Source organism: Aethalodelphis obliquidens, unplaced genomic scaffold (assembly GCF_003676395.1).
Source record: "Aethalodelphis obliquidens isolate GAN/ISIS:26980383/991018 unplaced genomic scaffold, ASM367639v1 scaffold6, whole genome shotgun sequence".
Lineage (NCBI taxonomy): Eukaryota > Metazoa > Chordata > Mammalia > Artiodactyla > Delphinidae > Aethalodelphis > Aethalodelphis obliquidens.
Window position 1 is genome coordinate 48,170,630 of NW_020837950.1, and position 22,990 is coordinate 48,193,619.

Genomic DNA, 22,990 nt, shown 5'->3' on the forward strand with positions numbered 1-22,990 from the left:
TGCACCTGATTTGTTAAGCTGTAACAATCCCCCCTTAAGTGCTATGTGATCTAAGTTTGGGTTTAGAACCTGGAATTTTCCTTAAGAATAAGTGTGTGCATTTCAAAATATTTCTGAAATTCCATGGCTTCTCCCATTCCAAAATTTCACTGACCCCTTTCCCAGAACACAGCACATGTACTATTTTTCTGTCCCTTAATCTTTTGCAGAGAATGACAGCTTTTCAAAATAAAATGTTCATTGTAAATGCTTTTATTTCCTGATATTTTAAGTTCTATGGGTTGAAGAACTTTAACAAGAATGGACATTCAAACTTTTGTTGTAAACTCATTCCATATTTATGGGTTTTTTTAATTTATTTATTTTTGGCTGTGTTGGGTCTTTGTTGCTACGCGAGGGGCTTTCTCTAGTTGCGGTGAGTGGGGGCTGCTCTTTGTTGTGGTGCGCGGGCTTCTCATTGCCGTGGCTTCTCTCGTTGCGGAGCACGGGCTCTAGGCGCACGGGCTTCAGTAGTTGCAGTGCGTGGGCTCAGTAGTTGTGGCTCACAGGCTCTAGAGCACAGGCTCAGTAGTTGTGGTGCACGGTCTTAGTTGCTCCGCAGCATGCGGGATCTTCCCGGACCAGGGATCGAACCCGTGTCCCCTGCATTGGCAGGCGGATTCTCAACCACTGCACCACCAGGGAGGCCCCATATTTATGTTTATTGTATTTGTTGCCGCTCTATATGGGGGACTCTGTTTCTTGTTATTGACAGTGACATCTATTTTCTCAGGATGTTGTGATTTGCTCTGTTTATAGAGTTCAGTGGAGTAGATGAATTTAAAAGTAAGAATATTATCTGATGCTATCATTCTTCTATGTCTGAAGAACAGAAAGAGATGATCATAGCTTAAATATCAGTTACATATTAATATCATTTGCCCAAAGTATGGTATACAAATTACTGTTTTTAGGTGTCACATATCCAAACTGAAAATTTGAGTTGTGCTTAGTTTAATGTGCATTAAAAATATAATTAGCTTTTAAAATGTATGATTTCATGGATATTATTGCCCAGAAAGATGTTAAGTAAAAAAGAAAGTGAGCCACTTTACTATTGATTTTAAGGAAATGATTAAATAACTACTGTTACAGATAATATGCAGATATGGTCAAGATTGTGAAAGTGGCATGTAAATGGCTAAAATTTTGGAAATACTGCTGTAATGTGCTTGAGAAGTGGATATTTTCCGAACCAGTGCAATATCTTTGAACTTCACTGGTCCTTGGTGACAGAGCTCAACTGATAATACAATCTGTTGAAATTCCTAATTATAGATGTACAAAATATAGATAGAGAAATGCTTTATCAAACTTTTATCAGACCTGCGGTCCTCATGAATTGTCATAAAATCGAAGAGATGCAGCATGTAGCTAATATTTTTTGAAATAAGAATCATAGAGAGGGTGAATTATCCCAGAGTAAGCATTGTAGCTCCATTTTGCTGGTTTCATTGAGATACCATTATCTCTGAAGTGGGGTTCAGGTTGGGGCTGAAGGGTGGGAGTTGGGGAGAGCATCATCTAGGTCCAGGGCCATTAACATAACATGGTATGTGCCAGTGACCATTAAAATGGTCATATTGGCAGTTTCTTTTTGGGAATTCATTCTAGGGAGGAAATAATTCTACGTTAAATCCCGTGGAGACCACGTAGCTCCTATGCTAGCAGACCAGGCCGACACTGATCTTCAGTTACTTGCTGCTGAATTTTGAGAGGTGGAAATAGCATTACAGAATCGTAGAGTTGGAAAGGACTTTAGAGACCTTAGCAACCCCCCCTAATTTTATTAAAAAAATTTTTTTCTTTTCTTAACATTAAAAAAAATGATTTTGTATTGGAGTATAGTTGATTTACAATAGTTTGTTAGTTTCAGGTGTACAGCAAAGTGATTTAGTTATACATATACTTACATCTATTCTTTTTCAGATTCTTTTCCCATATAGGATATTACAGAGTATTGAATAGGTCCCTGTTGATTAACTATTTTATGTATAGTAGTGTATATATGTTAATCCCAACCTCCTAATTTATCCCTCCCCCCACCTTTCCCCTTTGGTAATCATAAGTTTGTTTTCTAAGTCTGTGAGTCTGTTTCTGTTTTATAAATAAGTTCATTTGTATAATTTTTTAGATTCCACGTGTAAGTGATATCATACAATATTTATCTTTCTCTGTCTGACTTACTTCACTTAGTATGATAATCTCTAAAACCCCCCTAATTTTAGAGGTGAGTAAATTGAGGTCTAGCAGGGAAAGGTGATTTGCCTAAATTCATACAATTGGTTTGTGACAGCGCCAGAATTAGAACCCAGGTATCCTAATGCGTGATGAATAGAAAGAGCCTGGGAGCAAGAGACTTACTGTGTGGCTGGGATCCAACATGAAGTGAACAGATCACAGAGTTCAGGGAATTCATGAACAGGCAGTATCTAAAAGTCTAAGAAGCCATGAAAGCAGGTCTCTCTCCTACTCACCATAAATGACAATCTGTTCACCAATGCTAAATATAGTTAATAATAAGTATCCATTATTCATTAATGCATATTTATTGAGCATATTCTGTACAGTAGTCCCCCTTTATCTATGATTTTGCTTTCCATGGTTTTAGTTACTCTCCATCCGGAAATATTAAATGAAAATTTTCAGAAGTAAACAATTCCTAAGTTTTAAATTGCCCACCCTTCTGAGTAGCGTGATGAAATCTCGCGCTGTCTGGCTGGGGCGTGAATAGCGTGGATCGTCTGTTTGTGGAGTGTAGCCGCCCATTAGTTACCTAGCGGCCATCTTGGTTATCAGACCGACGGTGGCGGTATATGATAGGCAGGCGCTGCGTTCAAGTCACCATGATTTTACTGAACAGTGGCCCTAAAAAGCCAGAGTAATGGGCTTCCCTGGTGGCGCAGTGGTTGAGAGTCCGCCTGCCGATGCAGGGGACACGAGTTCGCGCCCCGGTCCGCGAAGATCCCACATGCCGCGGAGCAGCTGGGCCCGTGAGCCATGGCCGCTGAGCCTGCGCGTCCGGAGCCTGTGCTCCGCAACGGGAGAGGCCACAACAGTGAGAGGCCCGCGTAACGCAAAAAAAAAAAAAAAGCCAGAGTAGTGATACTGGCAATTCGGATATGCCAAAGAGAAGCTCTAAAGTGCTTCCTCTAAGTGAAAAGGTGAAAGTTCTCGACTTAATAAGGAAAGGAAAAAAAGTCGTGCGCTGAATTTGCTAATATCTACGGTAAGCAAGATCTACGAATCTTCTGTTCGTGAAATTGTAAAGAAAGAAAATGAAGTTTGTGCTAGTTTTGCTGTCACACCTCAGACTGCAACAATTTTGGCCCTAGTGCATGATTAGTGTGTAGTTAAAAGAGAAAGGCATAAAATTTGTACAGTAAGATATTTTGAGAAAGAGACAGAGGGAGACCACATTCACATAACTTCTTTTACAGTATATTATTACAGTTCTATTTTATTATTAGTTATTGTTAATCTTTTACTGTGCCTAATTTATAAGTTAAACTTTGTCATAGATAATGTGTGTAGGGTATATATAAGGTTCGGTACTGTCAATGAAAATTCACTTACCAAGTTAAGAAAACGTTAGTGTCGAAGAAAGGGAAAAAAAAAATTGACTTTTGCGGTTGAGCAGGCATTCCCACCTTTGAGGAGGTCTGGTTAATGTATAATGCAGATGAACACGGCACACTAAAGGGGGAGGGAGGAGGCCCAAACGGACAAAGAGAATTTTATGCTTAAATTTTCTTGTCCTACTTTAAAATACAAATTTTATTTCATCAGTACTATTCACGGTTTCAGGCATCCACTGGGGTGTCTTAGAACTGATCCCCTGTGGATAAGGGGGGACTACCTGTATGTCAGTCTTATTGCTACAAGGCTTATATACATTATCTTACTTAATATGCACTACAGTTTTGTGAGTCAGGTACTATTATTTGTCATATTTATTTAATAAATGGTAATAATTATTATTTCCACCTCTTGGCTGTGCTGTTAGGGTGACTCCATTACTCTACCTCATGCAGTACACTTCCTCCACCTCTAATTGCAACCATTTGCTAGAACTCTGCCAGTGTCTTTTCACATCCCTTGCAAGTGAGATGACATACCTGCCAGACCAGACTTTCCCCAGTACCTGCAGCTGTGTTTGTCCTTCAGGTGCCTTCCTGACTTGAACAGATAACTCCAAAGGAGGTTCTGGCCTTACTTCAGGCTCCTGCATCCTGCTATTAAGTGCACTATGCCTGCCCTATACACGATAGGAGAGATCTTTTCTTAGGAAAATTTAGATAAAGGTTAACACTCACTGATGAGGGTTGGGATTAGTCATCTGTGAGAGGTGGGATGTAGGGGGCAGGCAGAGTGGTAAGGATGTCTAGTTGCAAAGTAAGGCTGAAAGAAAAACAGAAGATAACACATGCAGTAAACATCCCTAAGTTAACCATAGGACATAGTAAAAGGAAGTGCCACCAAAGTATGTACAGTGTCACCATGTTTTGTTAAATCACTTCTGAATATATGTAGGCATCGTAATTGAGAGGCAAAAATCAGACTGCTTAATTATAGTCAAAGAATACTCAAATTTTGAAAACTTACACTTTTTAAAACTTCATTATGAGTATTATAACCATGCACAGAAACAATGATATCAAAATATTTATAGCGCTTATTTATTAGTGAGACCATAGGTAATTCTTATTTTCTTTTTTACCATACTTTTTCTCCAGATTTTCTACAATAACACTTTTTGCACTCATAATAATAAACTGTTTCAAAAATCTAAATTCTTGGGCTTCCCTGGTGGCGCAGTGGTTGAGAGTCCGCCTGCCGATGCAGGGGACACGGGTTCGTGCCCTGGTCCGGGAAGATCCCACATGCCGCGGAGCGGCTGGGCCCGTGAGCCATGGCCGCTGAGCCTGTGCGTCTGGAGCCTGTGCTCTGCAACGGGAGAGGCCACAACCTTGAGAGGCCCGCGTACCACAAAAAAGAAAAAAAGAAAAATCTAAATTCTGAAATAATACATCAGAGATTACTGTGGCACAACCTTCAAGACTTTTATAATTTAAATACTTCTTGACCAAGGCTACTGGGAAGCATCCAGTAGGCTGGTAATACCTCTCACCTGCAAGCTAGTAGCCACTGTGTGTGAAAAAGGAAGTCAGAGTGGAAGAAAAGAAAAGCATTACTTATTATGCAACAGATTTCAGAAGTTCCACAGCATCTCAACACCGTAATTCCCCCAAGTCACGGTTGTCAAAGGAAAAGCTTTTTAGACTGAAAGCTGCACACATACAAAGTGAAAGGCTGAGTGAACCTGAGGGAACCAAGGAGTTCCCCTGGCCAAATTTCCCCGAAAATATGTATCCTTTCCAGTCACCCCATCTGCTCCCACTCAGCATCTTCTGAATGCACAGCTCTTCTAAGAGCTGGTCTTTCATTTCACTCTCCTGGAAGGGTGTAGGCATAAGCTGAGGCAGATCAGGAGTTCAATGTGGACATCTTGAAAGTGTGATGCTTATTGCATATCCAAGTGCACATATCAAACAGTTGAAAATATGTTTCTGAAAAGTTCAAGAGAAAAGTTTGAACTGGAGATAGAAATCAGATGACTTTTAAACAATACGTGGTATTTAAAACCATGAACTGAATGAAATCACCAAGGAGTGGATCTAGATGGAGAAAGGAAGAGGGCCAGAGACTGAGCCTTTGCACATTCCAATATGATGGGGTCTAGGAGAGGAGAGGGAACCAACTGAAAAGTCTGAGGAGGAGTGATCAGTGAGATAGTAGGAAAACCAAGAGAGTGTGGTATCCCGGAGGGCAGTAGAGGAGGAAGGGACTGTGTACATGCTGTTGGTAGGTCAACTAAGATGAGGAGTGAGAACTGACCATTGGATTTAGGTATGTGGAGTTATCAGTGACTTTGACCAGGGCAGCTTCAGTGGAGTGATGGAACAATAGTCTGATTGGAGTACATTTAAAAGAGAATGGGAAAAGACAGGTTGAAAGCTCAAGTAGGAACAGTTCTTTCAAGGAATTTTTGCTGCAAAGAGCAATAGCTACTGACGAAAGTGAAGTCAGGAGACTTTTCTCCTAAGGTGAAAGAAATAATGGCTTGTTTGTAAATTGATAAGAATGAGCCAGTGGAGAGCAAAAACTTGGTGATGTAAGAGGCAGAGAGAGGAGAGCAAAAATGTGCATCAATGTGCTTGAGTAGAGAGAGGGGTAGAATTATTGTGTGAATGGAATGATTGGTTTTACATAAGAGAATGGATTATGGTTTTCTCTGGGTACATGTCCAGTAGTGGGATTGCTGGGTCGTATGGTAGTTCTATTTTTAGTTTTTTAAGGAACCTCCATACTGTTCTCCATAGTGGCTGTGTCAATTTACATTCCCACCAACAGTGCAAGACGGTTCCCTTTTCTCCACACCCTCTCCAGCATTTGTTGTTTATAGATTTTCTGATGATGCCCATTCTAACCGGTGTGAGGTGATAACACATTGTAGTTTTGATTTGCATTTCTCTAATAATTAGTGATGTTGAGCAGCTTTTTTTCATGTGCCTCTTGGCCATCTGTATATCTTCTTTGGAGAAATGTCTATTTAGGTCTTCTGCCCATTTTTGGATTGGGTTGTTTGTTTTTTTAATATTGAGCTGCCTGAGCTGTTTGTATATTTTGGAGATTAATCCTTTGTCCGTTGATTCATTTGCAAATATTTTCTCCCATTCTGAGGGTTGTCTTTTCATCTTGTTTATAGTTTCCTTTGCTGTGCAAAAGCTTTTAAGTTTCATTAGGTCCCTTTTTTTTTTCCATTACTCTAGGAGGTGGGTCAAAAAAGATCTTGCTGTGATGTATGTCAGAGTGTTCTTCCTATGTTTTCCTCTAAGAGTTTTATAGTGTCCGGTCTTACATTTAGGTCTTTAATTAATTTTGAGTTTATTTTTGTGTATGATGTTAGGGAGTGTTCTAATTTCATTCTTTTACATGTAGCTGTCCGCTTTTCCCAGCACCACTTATTGAAGAGACTGTCTTTTCTCCACTGTATATCCTTGCCTCCTTTGTCATAGATTAGTTGACCATAGATGTGTGGCTTTATCTCTGGGCTTTCTATCCTGTTCCATTGATCTATATTTTTGTTTTTGTGCCAGTACCATATTGTCTTGATTCCTGTAGCTTTGTAGTATAGTCTGAAGTCAGGGAGTCTGATTCCTTCAGCTCCCTCAAGATTGCTTTGGCTATTCAGGGTCTTTTGTATCTCCATACAGATTTTAAGATTTTTTTGTTCTAGTTCTGTAAAAAATGCCATTGGTAATTTGATAGGGATTGCATTGAATCTGTAGATGGCTTTGGGTAGTATAGTCATTTTCACAATATTGATTCTTCCCCAATGTTCATTGCAGCACTATTTACAATAGCCAGGTCATGGAAGCAACCTAAATGCCCATCAACAGGCAAATGGATAAGGATGATGTGGTACATATATACAATGGAATATTACTCAGCCATAAAAAGGAATGAAATTGGGTCATTTGTAGAGACGTGGATGGACCTAGAGACTGTCATATAGAGTGAAGTAAGTCAGAAAGAGAAAAACAAGTATCATATATTAATGCATATATGTGGAATCTAGAAAAATGGTACAGATGAACCAGTTTGCAAGGCAGAAATAGAGACACAGATGTAGAGAACAAACATATGGACACCAAGGGGGGAAAGTGGCTGCAGGGGTGGTGGTGGGATGAACTGGGATATATGAACTGACATATATGCACTAATATGTATAAAATAGATAACTAATAACCTGCTGTATAAAAAATAAATAAAATAAAGTTTAAAAATAAAACAGATAACCAACAGTGACCTACTTTTTTAAAAAATAAATTAATTAAAAAGAGTTGTTACAGTGTACACTCTCACAAAGCAGTATAGGCAAGTGATTTTAGCCCTGTTTCATCCAGTGTGCTTTGTAATTTTGCAATTATCTGTTTTTATTAGTTTCACGTTTCTCAGATTTATCTACCTCCATGTGAATCAGATGGTCCAAATATGTTAATGAGACCAACACTATCCATTTAATTGTTTCAGGAGGTAAGAGTTTTTTAATCACTAGTTAAGTAAACAAATCAAAGGGAATGTCCTACTGATAGTAAATCAAGACCATCATTTCCATACACAAGAGACAACATATTAAAGTTAATATTTTTACTGACATAAACAGTTCCTTGATTTTTATCTCAAGCATTTAAAAATCTATTTTGTACTCTATGACATCTCAATAAACATTTGTTGATTTTCTTTTAAACACACACACAAAGAAAAAAAAGAGAATGGGTGATTCATCTCTGACAGCAGATGGGAAGGCAGGGTGTGGGGTGCAGCTGCTGTTAGATTGGTAGAGGGGGGTGGGAGTCTGTGGAAATCCTCTTCTGATTGCTGAGAATGAGGGTAGAGGAGGGAGAGAAAATGTGAAATAGGCAACTAAGAGATTGGAAGGTGAATGGACCCAAGAAGTGCAGTGTGATTGCAGCATTAGTTGCTGAAGTTCTGTTTTGCTGAAAGCCTGTTTTCGGTTTTAAGGTTCATTGGATTCACTGGCAAAATAACCACTCGTTTCACATGAATAGCTTTAATCAATTCTTTAATGAAAGGTGATTCAACTTAATTTCAATATACGATCATTAGAAGGAAAGAAACAAGAATATTAGGGAAATGTAACAGGGTATACATCACTGAATTGGGCTGACACCTACTTCCGGATCAAAATAGCAGCTGCGAAGTCTCAAGTGACAGCAGTCTGGAGCCCCAATTGGGAAAGGTCCCAGGCCGTGCATCCACCCCACGGGTGAGACTTCAGATTGGAGTTCTGGGGGCTTCCGTTTATAATTCCAGGCCGCAAATTGATATCATCAGTTTGCGTGCAAAAATGCAGCTCTGGATTCACTTTTTAAAATGCTGTTGATTTCACCTTGTGAGTCACAAGATTTTCCAGACCCTGGGGGACTGGCCAGGTCCCCAGGGCTCAAGAAATTCCAAGACCCACTCCCTTTCTTATCATAAGCGCCACTTGACTTGCTAGCAGCAGTTGTTAGGTGTGCAAGCAGGGGCGGCGCAGTCCGGGCAGGGTCACAGGTCTGTCAGAGGCCTGCTTCTGCCTCTGAAGCCTGAATATTAGTTTTCCCAACAGGTTCAGAGTCAGAAATTTAAAGTGAGAACAGGTGGCACAGTTATGTTTTCTTCCCATCATTGCTCAGCTGTGTAAAAGTTGGATTTAACTAAAGTTGTTATTTTGACATGCAAATATTAAAAACAAGGGAGTCAAAGGTGTATGTGGATGGTGATTATCATGATTGACCATGGAAATTAAGCTGGTTAAAAAGAAGAGACAGGACCTCAAAGGGGGTGAGGGTCTATGGAAAGGTGATAGGACCAGTGGATTAGAAGTCCCAGTGGAATGTTAGGATTGTTGGATTTGGGAGACTCAAAAGGGACAAGATGTGTGGTAGTGGACAGAGAGTGGAATACATGAATTTGAAAGTATGGAAGAATAAATTTGGTCATAACAAAGTGTAGGCTGTATGACCTTGGGAACGAATACCTAAAGTTGGGTTAAGGACAAGATCTTTGAAGAAACGATTTCAAGGAACTGAGAACCCCTCATCACTATATAGTTGAATTCTCCAAGAGTAGGGGTGGTTTGGAGAGAATAGTAAGGATCCAGGAATTAAATGCCCTGCGAGTTGGCAGTTGACAAGAACAATGAGGGACAGTGGGTGATGACATGAAATTCAAAGCTGTGGGGAGGAGGGCTGTGCAGCTTAAACAAGGAAGGAAAAAGCAAGGTCCAAAGTGGCAATAGAGCACAGGAGGCTGCTTATCCAGAACTGGTGGTTCAGGGGCGCTAGGTACCTAAGCTGCCCCTTGAGAGATTTTTCAAGGTGACTGAAAAATGTAAAGCGTTATGAAATGTAATATATTGCCTTTTTTTTTTTTTTCCGGCCGCGCTGCTCAACAGGCATGTGGCATCTTAGTTCCCCAACCAGGGATCGAACCCTTGCCCCCTTCAGTGGAAGTGCGGAGTCTTAACCACTAGACCACCAGGGAAGTCCTGTATTGCCATTGTTAACATATGAAAAAGTAGTGATTATTACTGCAAACTCTTTTAACAAAATTTTTGTATAAATAACCAGGGGAATTCCCTCTCTCTGGCAAGCCCCAAAAGTAATAAATAGATTTTTTTTAAAGTCGGTGAATGGGAGTTAAGAACTTCAAGAGACAAGATATCCAGTAGGGTTTTTTCTGCAAAGGCTCGCTATTTCCTGCATAACAAAATTATCAGATAGTACCACCCCTGATAGGTTAGACCTGCAATAGTGAGGTTTCTCTCCTTTATGGTTGAACTGCTTCAAAAGTCTAAGGAGAGATTTGAGACCTCCTCCTCTATTTAAGGGGCTCGGGTAAGGGGGAGACCAAAAGAGATTTGTCCCCCATCAAGCACTCTGGACAGGATCTGGTCTTCCTTGATGTGATATTCCTCCTCCTTGTGTATCTAAAGTGAGGAACAGCGATGACCAGATGTAACTTCTCCACCCTCGCTGGGGACACAGGAACATGAGTTTCCTTTGTTCTCTTACCCGGACGTTTCAGATAGCAAGCATGCAACAATGCCTATGACATAATGCAGGAAATAAAGAGTAGAGATTATTTCCTACTGTGTTTATACTTTTATTATAAGAGAGGCCTCTGAGTTTAACTTTCTTTTTCTTAACTAGGAAGTTCTCCTAAATCAGAAGTGGATTGAAATCTAATAAACGCAGATTTTGGGTAAGTTTTCATATAAAACTTCTGAATTAAATTCTTTTTTCCTAATGATATAGCTATATGTAGTCATTGTAGAAAATATGAAAAGAAGAGGAAAATAATCAAAAAATATTACTTAGAGTCAAAAACTCAATATTTTGATGTATTTCCTTCTGATTATTTTTAAATTATTTTCTTAAATTGTGGTAAAATGCACATAAAGTTTACTTTTGTAACTATTTTTACGTGTACACATTTAGTGGTATTAACTTACATTCACGTTGTTGTGCTACCATCACTCCCATCCATCCACAGGATTCTTTGCATCTTGCCAAACTGAAACGCTGTAACATTAAACAAACACTTTTCATTCTCCCCTCTACCCGCCCCCTGGCAACCGCCATTCTACTTTCTTTCTCTGAATTTGACAACTCTAGGGACCTCATGTGAGTAGAATCATGCAATATTTGTCCTTTTGTTACTGGCTTTTTTCACTTAGTACAATGTCCTCAAAGTTCATCCATGTTTTAGCAGTTGTCAGAATTTCCCTTTTAAGGCTGAATAACATTCCATTGTACGTATATACCACATTTTGCTTATCCATTTATCTGTTAATGGACACGTAGGTTGCTTCCATCTTTTTTTGGCTATTGTGAATAGTGCAGATACCTCTTCAAGCCCCTGCTTTCAATTATTTTGAGTATGTACTCGGAAGTGGAATTGCTGGATCATATGATTATTCTATTTTTAATTGTTTGAGGAACCACCATACTGTTTTCCATAGCAGCTACACCATTTTATATTCCCACCAACAGCGTGCTAGGGTTCCAACTTCTCCACATCATGGCCAAAACTTTTTCTGTTCCTTTTTTTTTTTCATAGTAGCCATCCTAGTGGGTGTAAGGTGGTATCTCATTGTGATTTTAATTGTCATTTCCTTAATGGTTAGTAATGTTGAGCTCCTTTTCATATGCTTATTGGCCATTTGTGTATCTTCTTTGGAGAACCGTTCAAGTCCTTTGACTGTTTTTTAGTTGGGATTTTTGTGTTTTTGTTGTTTGGTGGTAGGAATTCTTTATATATTCTGGATATTAACTCCTTATCAGCTATATGATTTGCAAATATTTTCCCCATTCCATGGGTTTCCTTTTTACTCTCTTCATTATGTCCTTTGATGCACACAAGTTTTTTAATTTTGATGTAGTCCAATTTATCTAAAAGTGGGATACCTCCAACTTTATTCTTCTTTTTAAAGATTGTTTTGATTATTTAGGGTCCCTTGAGATTTTATATGAATTTTAGGGTGGATTTTTGCTGTCTCTGGAAAAAACATCATTGGTCCTCAGTGACTTTTTAAAATATAATTGCTATCATACTGTATGAACTATTTTATATTCTGCTTTTTCTTAACATTATATAATATAGTTATCCCATTAAAAAATAAACATTAGTTCTTTTTATTGAAACACTTCATGAACATACTGTACAGTGACTACATAAAGGAGAATATAAAATGGAAGTATAACTGAAAGATTAGAAAACATTTATGCCTCAAATTATGTGACATCTGTATACTTTTCAATACTATAATCATAAAAGTGAGAAAAATTTGATTTGAGACATATCAGAGTATTAGGATGCAATATTTATACTGTGAGTAGGAAGGAATGACAACCAATTGTATTAGTTTAAAAGACTTAAAATATATACTTATATTACTTTTGACCAAATACAACTCGAATTCATTTATTTACTCAGCAAACATTACTGAGTCTCTGTAGTTTTTGAAGCCCTGGAAACCTAGATATACATTAGATATGGTCTTCACTCTCAGGGAAAGGCAATAAATACTAAAATTTCATGAAAGTCTAGTATGTGTCATGAGCCATGTGAGATCTTAGTTCCCCGCCCAGGGATGGAACCCGCGCCCCCTGCAGTGGAAGCGTGGAGCCTTAACCACTGGACTGCCAGGGAATTCCCTCACTTTCTTTTTTAATCTTTGCATTAAACCTATGGGGAAGCAGTGTTAGCCCCATTTAGAGATGAGGAAAATAATGTTCATTTCATAAAAGCTGACCAAAACAATAAAATAATTTGGAAATTGCCTGACGGTCCAGTGGTTAGGACTCCACGCTTTCACTGCTGAGGGCCTGGGTTCAATCCCTGGTCAAGGGATAAGATCCCCCACAAGCTGCACGGTGCGGCCAAAAAAAATAAAATAATTTAACAACAAGGTCCTACTATATAGCACAGGGAACTAACTATATTCAATATCCTGTGATAAACCATAACGAAAAGAATATTAAAAAAAGAATGTCTATATGTGTATAACTGAGTCACTTTGCTGTACAGCAGAGATTGGTACAACATTGTAAATCAACTGTACTACTTCAATAAAAAAAATTAAACATTAAAAAAAAAAAAAGCTGAGCTACCTGTTGAAGGTGACACAGAGAATGAGTGGCAGAACTAGAATACAAGCTCAGGGCTCTCTGTGTCCACAGCTCATGCCCTTTTCACTCTCCCAGGTTGCTTTTCAGCGATTATGACCTAGCACAGGAGACAGGAGTATATACAGCTAACTGTAACATGAACAAAAAACTGTGATAGCAATTAATTCTGCTAGATAAGAGTCAAGAAAGGCTTTAGGGGGATGGCATTATAATCTAAGACTCGAAAATGGAGGATTTCATTAAAGGTGGGGAGAGTAGCATTCATTCATTCATTCATTCATTCACTTATCTGTTCATAAACCTGCACTGAGCTTCTCCTGTGTGTTAGTTACACAGCTAGCTCCAGTTGTGTGCTGGAGATTCAAAAGAGAACCAGTGAGACACTGGCCACTCTCAGGAGTCACAGTCTCTGGGAAGACAGTTAAGTAACTGATGTATGACAGAGCCTCGGACCAAGCTCTGCCACAGAGTCAAAAACAAAGTGCTGGGGGATGCTATTCCAGGATACTAAGGGCAGGTGCTCAGTGGCAGAAACTATGCTGCACTGTATATAGTGCTGAGCATGGCAGGTTGGACTCTCCATGCCAAGATCAGAGGCTTGGACTTCATCCTATAGGCAACAACAAGCCAACAGACATTTTTAAGTAGAAAAGTGACACAGTTCTGTTGTTAAGAAGCTATCTGGCAGTCCGTGAAGAGTAGAATGTGGAAATGGGGGAAGAGACGGGTAGCAGGAAAACCAGTATAGAGGCTAACAGTCTGAACTGGAGAGGACCCAGTACAGGCAGCAACAGGAGAGACAGAGAGCGTGGAGACCACATTTATGAGAAGTTGGCAGACCTCCTTGACTGTAGGATGTGTAATGAGAATAAGGTAGGAGTCAAGAGAATAGTGTGAACAGAGGATTCAGGTGATATGTATGTTCAGAACTACTGCATTATTTGAAAGTGAAGGACCTATGGAGCATTTCATAAATAGATAATACTCTTTTGAATTATCAGTATTTCTTTCATATATTTAGTCATTCTAAAATACTCTAATAGTTTAATAGATTTTTTTCTCTCAAGCAATTTAAACATGCCCTGCAGTGCTATTTACACTGTTAATTTGGTTAGCAAACTCTTTCTCCGTAGTACAAGTGTAATTTTTATTGTTGTTATATTAAAACATCATAGAGATAAAACAATGGATTAATTTTTTTTCTATAATGAAATTCAAAAAGATTAATGGACTTTTACTGAAATGGAGTTAAAAGAAGATTATTGGTGAGGTAAATATGTCACATTTTAATGTTTCAAAATGTTTTCCATTTTCTCACATCATTACTCAGTCTTGTAATTTATTAGTATCTTTTTTGTTCTGTGGAGTGCAATATTTGTTTTCATTAAGTAAAAATATACATCTAGTTATCTCATGTGCCTGTGCTGTTATGTGCCACCAGAAGAGGGCGGCAGTGAGGCGTTAGAAAGAATAAATTTACAGGCTCTTCAATTGCTGAAAGACAGTTAAGATCATGATGTGAATGACGAAAACATTTGTTCGGGCAGACAACCTAATTAACTGACTCATTTTCTGAGCCAGAGACTATGACATAAACATTGTCACAGAATTTTCAGAAAATCTGATGATGATCTTATAAAGCAATACGGTAATAAATTTGTGGAAATTTCTGTTAAGATTGGTGAGGATCGACACTAAGAGATACTCTGAAAATTTTACATCAGTTTGCAAGGAGGAGATTGGAGGGTGAATTAAAAGTAAGCATGTTGTTTCTTGTCATTTCAACAGTGTAGGCAGAGAATGTAATAGTTTATAGAGACAATAAAAGGCATTATCTTCTTTGAACATTATAGATATTCCTGAAATAAAAAGAAACATTTCGAACTTATCAAACATGCAGTAAGCAATGCATACGACAAATTGACTAAGAGAGGTTACCCAGACATATCCGGTATCTTCTTTTATAAATATTTAACAACCACAAATTTTTTTTATTGAAGTATAGTTGATTTACAATGTGTAAATGTTGTGTTCTGATGTACAGCAAAGTGATTCAGTTATACATATATATACCTTCTTTTTTTAATATATTATTTTCCATTATGGTTTATCACAGGATACTGAGTATAGTTCCCTGTGCTATACAGTAGGACCTTGTTTTCTTTTTTTTTGATTGTTCATCTTTTATTATTATATAGCTTAGTAGTGAAAGAAATGATTGTGGTCAGTACATGTATGAAAATTATGAAGGTCATGGTTTAGATAGTAGGACCTTGTTTTCTATCCATTCTATACATAATAGGTTGCATCTACTAACCCCCAAAATCCCACTCCATCCCTCCCCCTTGGCAACCACATGTCAACAACAAATATTTCTGAATACCTCTTATGTGCTAGGAATTATTCCAGGTGCTGAATATTCCAGGATATAGAACAGAACAAAACAGGCACATTCCCTGCCCAGTTGGAATGTATATTATAGTGGGGAGGATAGACTTTACACAAAGCCTCACAATTAATTCATTAGTTACAGTTGAGAGAAAAAATGGAAACCAGTCTACCACAGGGCCCTAAATAAATTAGTTTGGGCTCAACCCCCAAATTGGAAATTCAGTGAAGTTTTAAAAAGGATTCAAGAACAACTTGTCTGAAGTTCTTAATACCCATTTATATTATTTATGTCTTTCACAATACATAAAATGGATCAGGTAAAATTTACAGAGTTGTGAAAATAACATTGTAAAAGAGTATTTGGGTAGTTGATATGCAGCAATAAAACACTTTGCCCATTTGAAGTGTTGTAAAATGCCCCTTACCTCCTTAGACTTCTGTTTTGTTTCTTTGACCTCCATTGTATGCACTTCCCTCGGTTGGCTCAGCTCTCTAAGCCAGAGCTGAGATGGTTCCCCAGCTGACTCTGATGAGATCCATTAAGGTGAACCATAGCTGGGTTCTCAAAGATGCTTATCGATTCTTTTATTCATCCTTAATTGATTATCTTTCCAATTCTCCACAGCACCTGTTTCAATCCAGGATCTCTCTTTTCAAGCTGAACTCACTCCTGCCAGATTTCCATCTATTTGACTTAGGTTACCGGGTTATCCATGGTGAACTCTCAGATTTTCTCTATATCATTAGCCATTCATTTCTCCTTCCATTCTGCCTCAGAAAAACAATGTTCTACCTTGTGTCCAAGCCTACTCCTTCTATCTTCTTAAACCAACATCTTTTTACCTATTTTGTGATTTTTCTCATTATTCATAGTCCCTTTCTTTCATCTCTCTTTTTAAAAAATTTTGCCTTCTGACATCTTCTCCTTAGCCTATGCACATGTTCAAATCTAATGATTCTTATGAAATATTCATTTCCCTTGAGACCATATTCTTTTTCCTTCCCTTAACAGCAGTGCTTCTCAGAATAGTTCTGTTAAACTTCCTTGTTTAACACTCATGCATCAACTCTTCTGGTCTGTCCTCTTCTGAAACATCTATTTACAAGATCAATGAAAACATTCCAGGCACCCAATCTAGTTGCCTCTTCCTAGTTGTTATCCTGGGGCTTCCTGTAGAACTTGTTGCACAGTATCATGTCTCTACACTCTCCTGGTTCTCACATTTCCAGCTGCTGCTTCTGCAGGCCACTGTTTCACTCTTTGACTCCTGGATAGAGGCATTCTCTAGAAGTCCATGTCTTCTTCATATCCAACCTTTGCTTCCTTTAATCTCATGTAATGGCTTCAATTATTGCCCCTGTGTGGATGATTCCCAGATTCATCTCCTGTTCTAATCTCTCTCCTCAGTTTAACTAACATTTCCCACCTCTTGTAGAGAGCGCCATTTCTCTACAAGGTTTCATGGGCACTTCAAGCAGAAATGGCCTGAACTCATCATCTCTCAGTGGTGTCTGGGCACCCTGGACTACCTGCTGGTTCTTGTTATGATCTGCAAGATCCTTCTGCATCTTTGCTCTTGCTGTGTCCCCATCTCATGCCATCTGTCTGCAATGCATCTCTTCACACCATTTCCCTCGTTTCCTATACCCTGCCTCTCGCCCATTTTTCCCACTTGTTGGTGTCTCCGTCCTTCAGTGTTTGGCTCATGTTTGGACTTCTGAATAAACAATAACTGAACTAAATCTCCTCTCCCCCATCCTTTACCCATTCTTTGCTTAGAATTCAACTATATCTGATCACACTCAGTCTTGTATTTGAGATACACATTTGTGTTTGCTGTCTCTGTTAAACCCTGAGTCCTAAAAGTACTGGGACTATGTCTCATTCATCCTTACATCCCCTGCAGACCCTGGCACATAGCAGAAACCATGGAAATTTTGCTTAGTTTGCATTGTTGGAAGAAAAGTACCACAGATCTTAATTTTTAAGAATTGTTACTTTTGAAGAGCATGGAATTTGTAATATGCAGGCTACAAATTTGGGAGAATGTAGAAAGTATAAAAACAAATTTATAATGAATAAAGTTGACATTTTTACCTTTGTCCTATTTTAGACAGACTTTTAGGGAATTTTACTCTGCAAGAGGCTTGTTTAAGGGTGATGAAATTCTTGGAAATTAAGATTGTTTCAGGGTCTGGGATTTTATTTTACTCTCCTTAGAGTTAATAAGTTAGCCTGCTACTGTTCCATGGATGCTGGCAGAAGACATGAGACTCTTGGGTCAAAGGCAAAGGACTTTACTACTCAGAGCACAGGAAGCAGCATGAGCATCATGTTGCCATCAGTTCTTCATGTCCTCCTAGTCCAAAGGAGTGATACTGAGCGATCCAGGTAGATGTTAGTGGGTTTCTGCTGCAGCCAAGGAACATTGAGCTTGGGGAATCCACTGCTTTTATAGCAAGGCTACTCTTTGGCCCAGAGTAAGACATTACCTCATCCCTCAAGGCTGAGGCAAATACAAACCTGATAGATAGCCCAGGCAAGGAGAGATTGGTCTGGCATTCTTAACATCCAGCAAGAACTTGCAGACATGCCCACAGCCCAGGGTGGACTGCCCCTCCCCAAATCGTGTGGTGAGAATAAGGATTGTGGTGATCCTGGCACATCAGAGGGGCTTAATACATACTTGTTGAATCAAATTAACTAATTAATGAGAAGAAGGGGAACCACTAAGGAACTGAAAAAAGGCAAAGAGTCCCCTGGTTAGGATGACCATCCCCTGAGAAAACAGTTCTAGATTTCAGATCTGATTAGGAGAGGGCTAATGAGAATAAGCTATTGTAGGCCGCCTGGTTTCATAAATAAAATTTCTAGACACCTTACCTCATGGCAAGTGAGTCTATGACTCATATACAAAATAACTGCTAAGTCCAAACAACCTAAGGCAATGTCTGTAGCTTGCTAAGTTAGTATTACAGTAACTATAGTTCTTTACATCTGCAGCCTTTTGCCATATACTGAATTTCATTGCAAGTTTTAAAGAACTTTAGACACTATACTCATTTGGGAACTTTTACCAGACATGATTTTTACTTTCTCGAAATGGTAAGTTGAACTACAAATCAAAGTAGAGTCTGCTAGTAAATCTGATCGGAATTAAGCACTTCCTTAGAAATTTGCAGTTGAACAAATGACATATCTTACCCTCTCAAGATTCTCTTGAAAGAAGGGAGTTAACCTGAAATATCTCGTCAGTGTATAGAAGTGAGGTACCTGAGACATTCAAGTTGGCAGTCCAGACTTCGGAGAGGAGTTTATTTTTACATTGATAATTATAATTCCTATTTCCAGAGACCACATTAGCCCTAATGCCTGAAAAACTTAGGCAACCATCACAAAAATTTTATCATTGCATATTTCACCTTTTAGCCACTCCACTCCCCATTTTTTGGGAGGCTTTCCAGTCTTCGTAAGCTATTGCTGCAGTGTCACTGTTCCCCATCTGCTGCTCTTAAAACTGGAGATTGACTGCCTCCAGGGTTTACAAATGTTTCTTCTTACCTTAGATAATTTGAACTTCTAAGCAGCCACAAGATTTTTTCAGACTTTTCAAGGAAGGCCTTGTTTTTAAGATCTGTAATTCCCCTGCTCTCTCCTCTCTGCTCGCAAGGAAAGTCACCAAGGTTCCCCTTATGCAGGGTTAGAGGGCTTTTGAGTAACCCGTTCTTCATTCAGAGCCTTCCACTCAGACTCAAACTTGTGTCCCCACATAGGCCATATGTCTGGGAACGCTTCCATACCTCATGATGAGTTTTCAGCCCTTCTGAGGTGCTTTCCTTTTCTTTTATCAAGTTATGGAAACTTTCATCATTCTTTTATCTTTTTTTTTTTTTTTTTTGCGGTACGCGGGCCTCTCACTGTCGTGGCCTCTCCCGTTGCGGAGCACAGGCTCCGGACGCGCAGGCTCAGTGGCCATGGCTCACGGGCCCAGCCACTCCGCGGCATGTGGGATCCTCCCGGACCAGGGCACGAACCCATGTCCCCTGCATCGGCAGGCGGACTCTCAACCACTACGCCACCGGGGAAGCCCCATTCTTTTACCTTTGAAAATCTTTGCAGTAGAGATGAGATGATCATCATTTCCTTCACCGGTCATATCCTCCTTACCAACAACCCGTTTCCACACAATTTACTTTCTTCTTCCCTGACTGCTGAGACTGTCCCATGCAACTCCCCCTCCCTCCCTACCAGAGTCATTGTTGCTGTACCTGATTGGACCAGGGGTGGATACCTGATTGGACCAGAGGTAACAAGCTGTGTGTTGTGCTAAGATTTTGTCTTTGAACTGAGGATGCTGAGACTGATTCAGTTTCTGTTGAGGGCTTGAATCAGGAGGGCATGTAAAACCAGGGTAAGTGGATCAGATACGGATGGTCTACAGAGAGAAATAAAGCCGACCTTATCTGTTCTGTTCACCTCTGCACTCTTACCACCTAGCATGGTGCCTGACATAGTAGGCTTTCATTAAGTCTTGGTGGAATGAATGAAGCAGACTGTGGAGTGAGAGAGAGAGATTATTTTTGCCTCCAACAAATTTCCATGTCCTGATTGTAATCCCTCATGAAGACTATCTTCATTTTCTGTCCTTACGTCCATGAGATATCCTTGTGTCCACCCAATAATTTCCCCTTTATGTTAAAGCTAGTTTGGGTATGTTCTGTTCCTTGCAGCTAAATTAAACTGAAGAATCTCCTAATTCAGTCTTTAAAGTATTCTTGTCCCCAGGGAACTATGGTTTCTCACGCAAACTAGTTATTTCGGTAGCCTATCCAAAAATTACTGGATTCCAGAAGTGGGCATGCCTCCACTTTGCCCAAGTGAACCTCACCTTTGGGGACAGAAAAGAATAGAAACTCAAGTTCAACTAAAAATAAAGAAAATACCTCCCCAAATAAATCTTCTTGATCTTCTAAAAAGGCAAACTCTGAAGAAGAATATGACAGAAACTGCAAATTGAGGATCCTTTAGGAGAGAGGGTTGGACCTTAGGCATTGTTGATTGAACACGACTTTAAATTTAAAGTCAGTGGAGAGGGTCAGATATGATCAGGACACACTTGCCAACCTAAGCTCCAGGAAGAGGGAGAAGAAGAGTGGGTCACAGCTTTACCCCGGACTTCTGGAATGCTTCTGGAATACTACTGGACTAGCTTGGTGATGCAAGAGACTGCTTCGCAGTTTCTGGTTGTACTCTTGGCTGTTGTACAGCACGTTGAGGAAAAAGGTTATTCTTTCCTGCTCCCTGCCTGGGAGGACACATATTTATATGTTTACCTCAAGGCAGGGGAGTAGTTAAAAAATACATAGGCAGTCATTGTAGGCTTGAAACACAGAAAAATGGAATCCTTGGGGGCAGTATGGTGGGTTTTTCAAGAGCATAGATTTGAAGTGAGACAGATCTCCAACTCACTAACTAGCTCTATGTCCTTGGCTAAGCTGCTTAATCTCTTAGAACCTCAGATTTCTCATCTACAAAATGAGAATAAAAGTACTTCATAAATGTGCTGTAAGTATTAAATTAGTTAATGTTTATAAGTTCTTAGGCCAATGGTACCAAGCTAAGGGCTCAGTAAATGGTAGGGATGATTAGGATTATTAGTGCTTTGTAATACGAGCATTAATGAATGTGTGTTATTTTTATGTTAACCAGAAGGGAGGTTGTATTTTTTTAAGTTAAGAAACATGACACTAAAACATGTATTTCATAGCTCCTCTTCACTGTTAACTTTTTAACGTAAATCCCTGCGTGTAGACAGATGTAAAAGAAGAGTCCAGGAAATACCTAACAAGACAGTAGTTATGCAGTAAATAGCCATCAGTTGTGGTTATCAATCAACAGCAGTATAAACTCCCCCAAAAGGAGGCACATGTGAATCCTCCCATGCAATCTTCTCAAAAGCAATTGTAAATTGTATGACCTGCAGATGGCGAACTTGGATCGGGTGAGTATTAAGTAATGACTACCTAGAAAAGAAAGCAGTGGTTTTTGTTTTGTTGAATGGAGGGCTAAGTAAAGTGGATACATTAATAAAGGCTGTACAAGCCAAAAGCATCCTTTGCCGACACACTGGGTTCCTTCTTCCAAGGGGACCATTAATCTGTCTGTCAAAGTGAGTCCACCCTCAATCATATGTGCTTTGAGAGACAAGTCTGCATTTGCTTCTGGTAGAAATGTTTTGTTGAGTATTCATGCTGGTTGCTAGTCACTGATATAAAGAAAAAGAGTATCAAGTAGGGAACATCAATAGATTTCTTGTAAGTCTCTTGAGGGGTACAGAAATGTTACCTTCTCAGAATATCCATATGTAACACTATTTAATTATCTGAACCCATTGTACATGTCCAAAGAGTCCACATGTTTTGATGTGTATAAGTAATTATATCCTCCCTTGCTTGATTACGCCACTGTTGAGTATTTGTTCTGTACCCTCCCCAAGGCAATCCTTTAGGGACCAATTACCATCCTTTAGTGACATCATTTCACTGGCTGAAGGAAATTTCTAGAGTACCACACTGGGCATTCAGGACTCCTAAGGGAGCTCTGTAGTACTTTGTATAATCTATGTGCCCTACCTTCTGGAGAAACATATTTTTTTTCCTCAAAATTCTACTTTGGAGTACAGGTTTTACTATCCCAGATCACAACTACATGAGTTTGTGGGAAAATTAGTGTGACTTTCCAAAACTGCCTGTTCCTGCAGTGACCTGAGATGTTTTGTTGGTTCTTTCAGTTGTGAAAAAGCTCAGCAACTCACCCAACAGGATGGATTGATGACTTTTAGCTGCATTATAAAGCAGGGTCACTGTCCCCAAAGAGCCTCTCAGCTTGTGGGTCAGGTGAAGGGACATCTCTAGGCCTCTATAGTGCCTTTGCCTTGTCACCTATCATGAGGCTGTAATTATTGTCTACATATCAGCCTCCCCACAACTGTGTACTTCTAGAGCCCAGAAACAGTACCACGTTCATCTCTTTATCCTTAAACATTTTGTGTCTGGCACATAGTAGGTACTTACAAGAATGTTGAATGAATTAAAGAATAAATATATGTGCTTGGGTAGAACAAGCAGCCAGGAAGGAGGAAAGGTCAATTTAGGGGAAAAAAAGAGGAAGATAGTCCACCTACCCATGAGGGATTGTACCTATATCAGACAAGTATTATTCCTAAAGAATAGAAAAAGAGGAAAGAGCAGTGGATTGTGTGCAGCCTAATCCTTTTATTTTTACTAACCAAACTCTC

At 39.3% G+C, this 22,990-nt stretch overlaps 1 protein-coding gene across 15 annotated transcripts in view; it reads left to right on the forward strand.

The window, feature by feature from the left end:
- The window catches only part of ALPK1 (alpha kinase 1), a 144,215-nt gene that overhangs the window by 13,210 nt on the left and 108,015 nt on the right, over positions 1–22,990 (forward strand). For 10 of the 15 annotated variants that reach the window (XR_003432253.1, XR_003432252.1, XM_027103536.1 and 7 more), the window contains exon 2: positions 10,821–10,872. The gene's annotated coding sequence lies outside the window, so the exon portion shown is untranslated. Of the gene's footprint in view, positions 1–3,154; positions 3,269–10,820; positions 10,873–22,990 lie in introns of those variants that run through there. The other 5 variants (XM_027103538.1, XM_027103533.1, XM_027103539.1 and 2 more) reach the window with 3 other exon arrangements.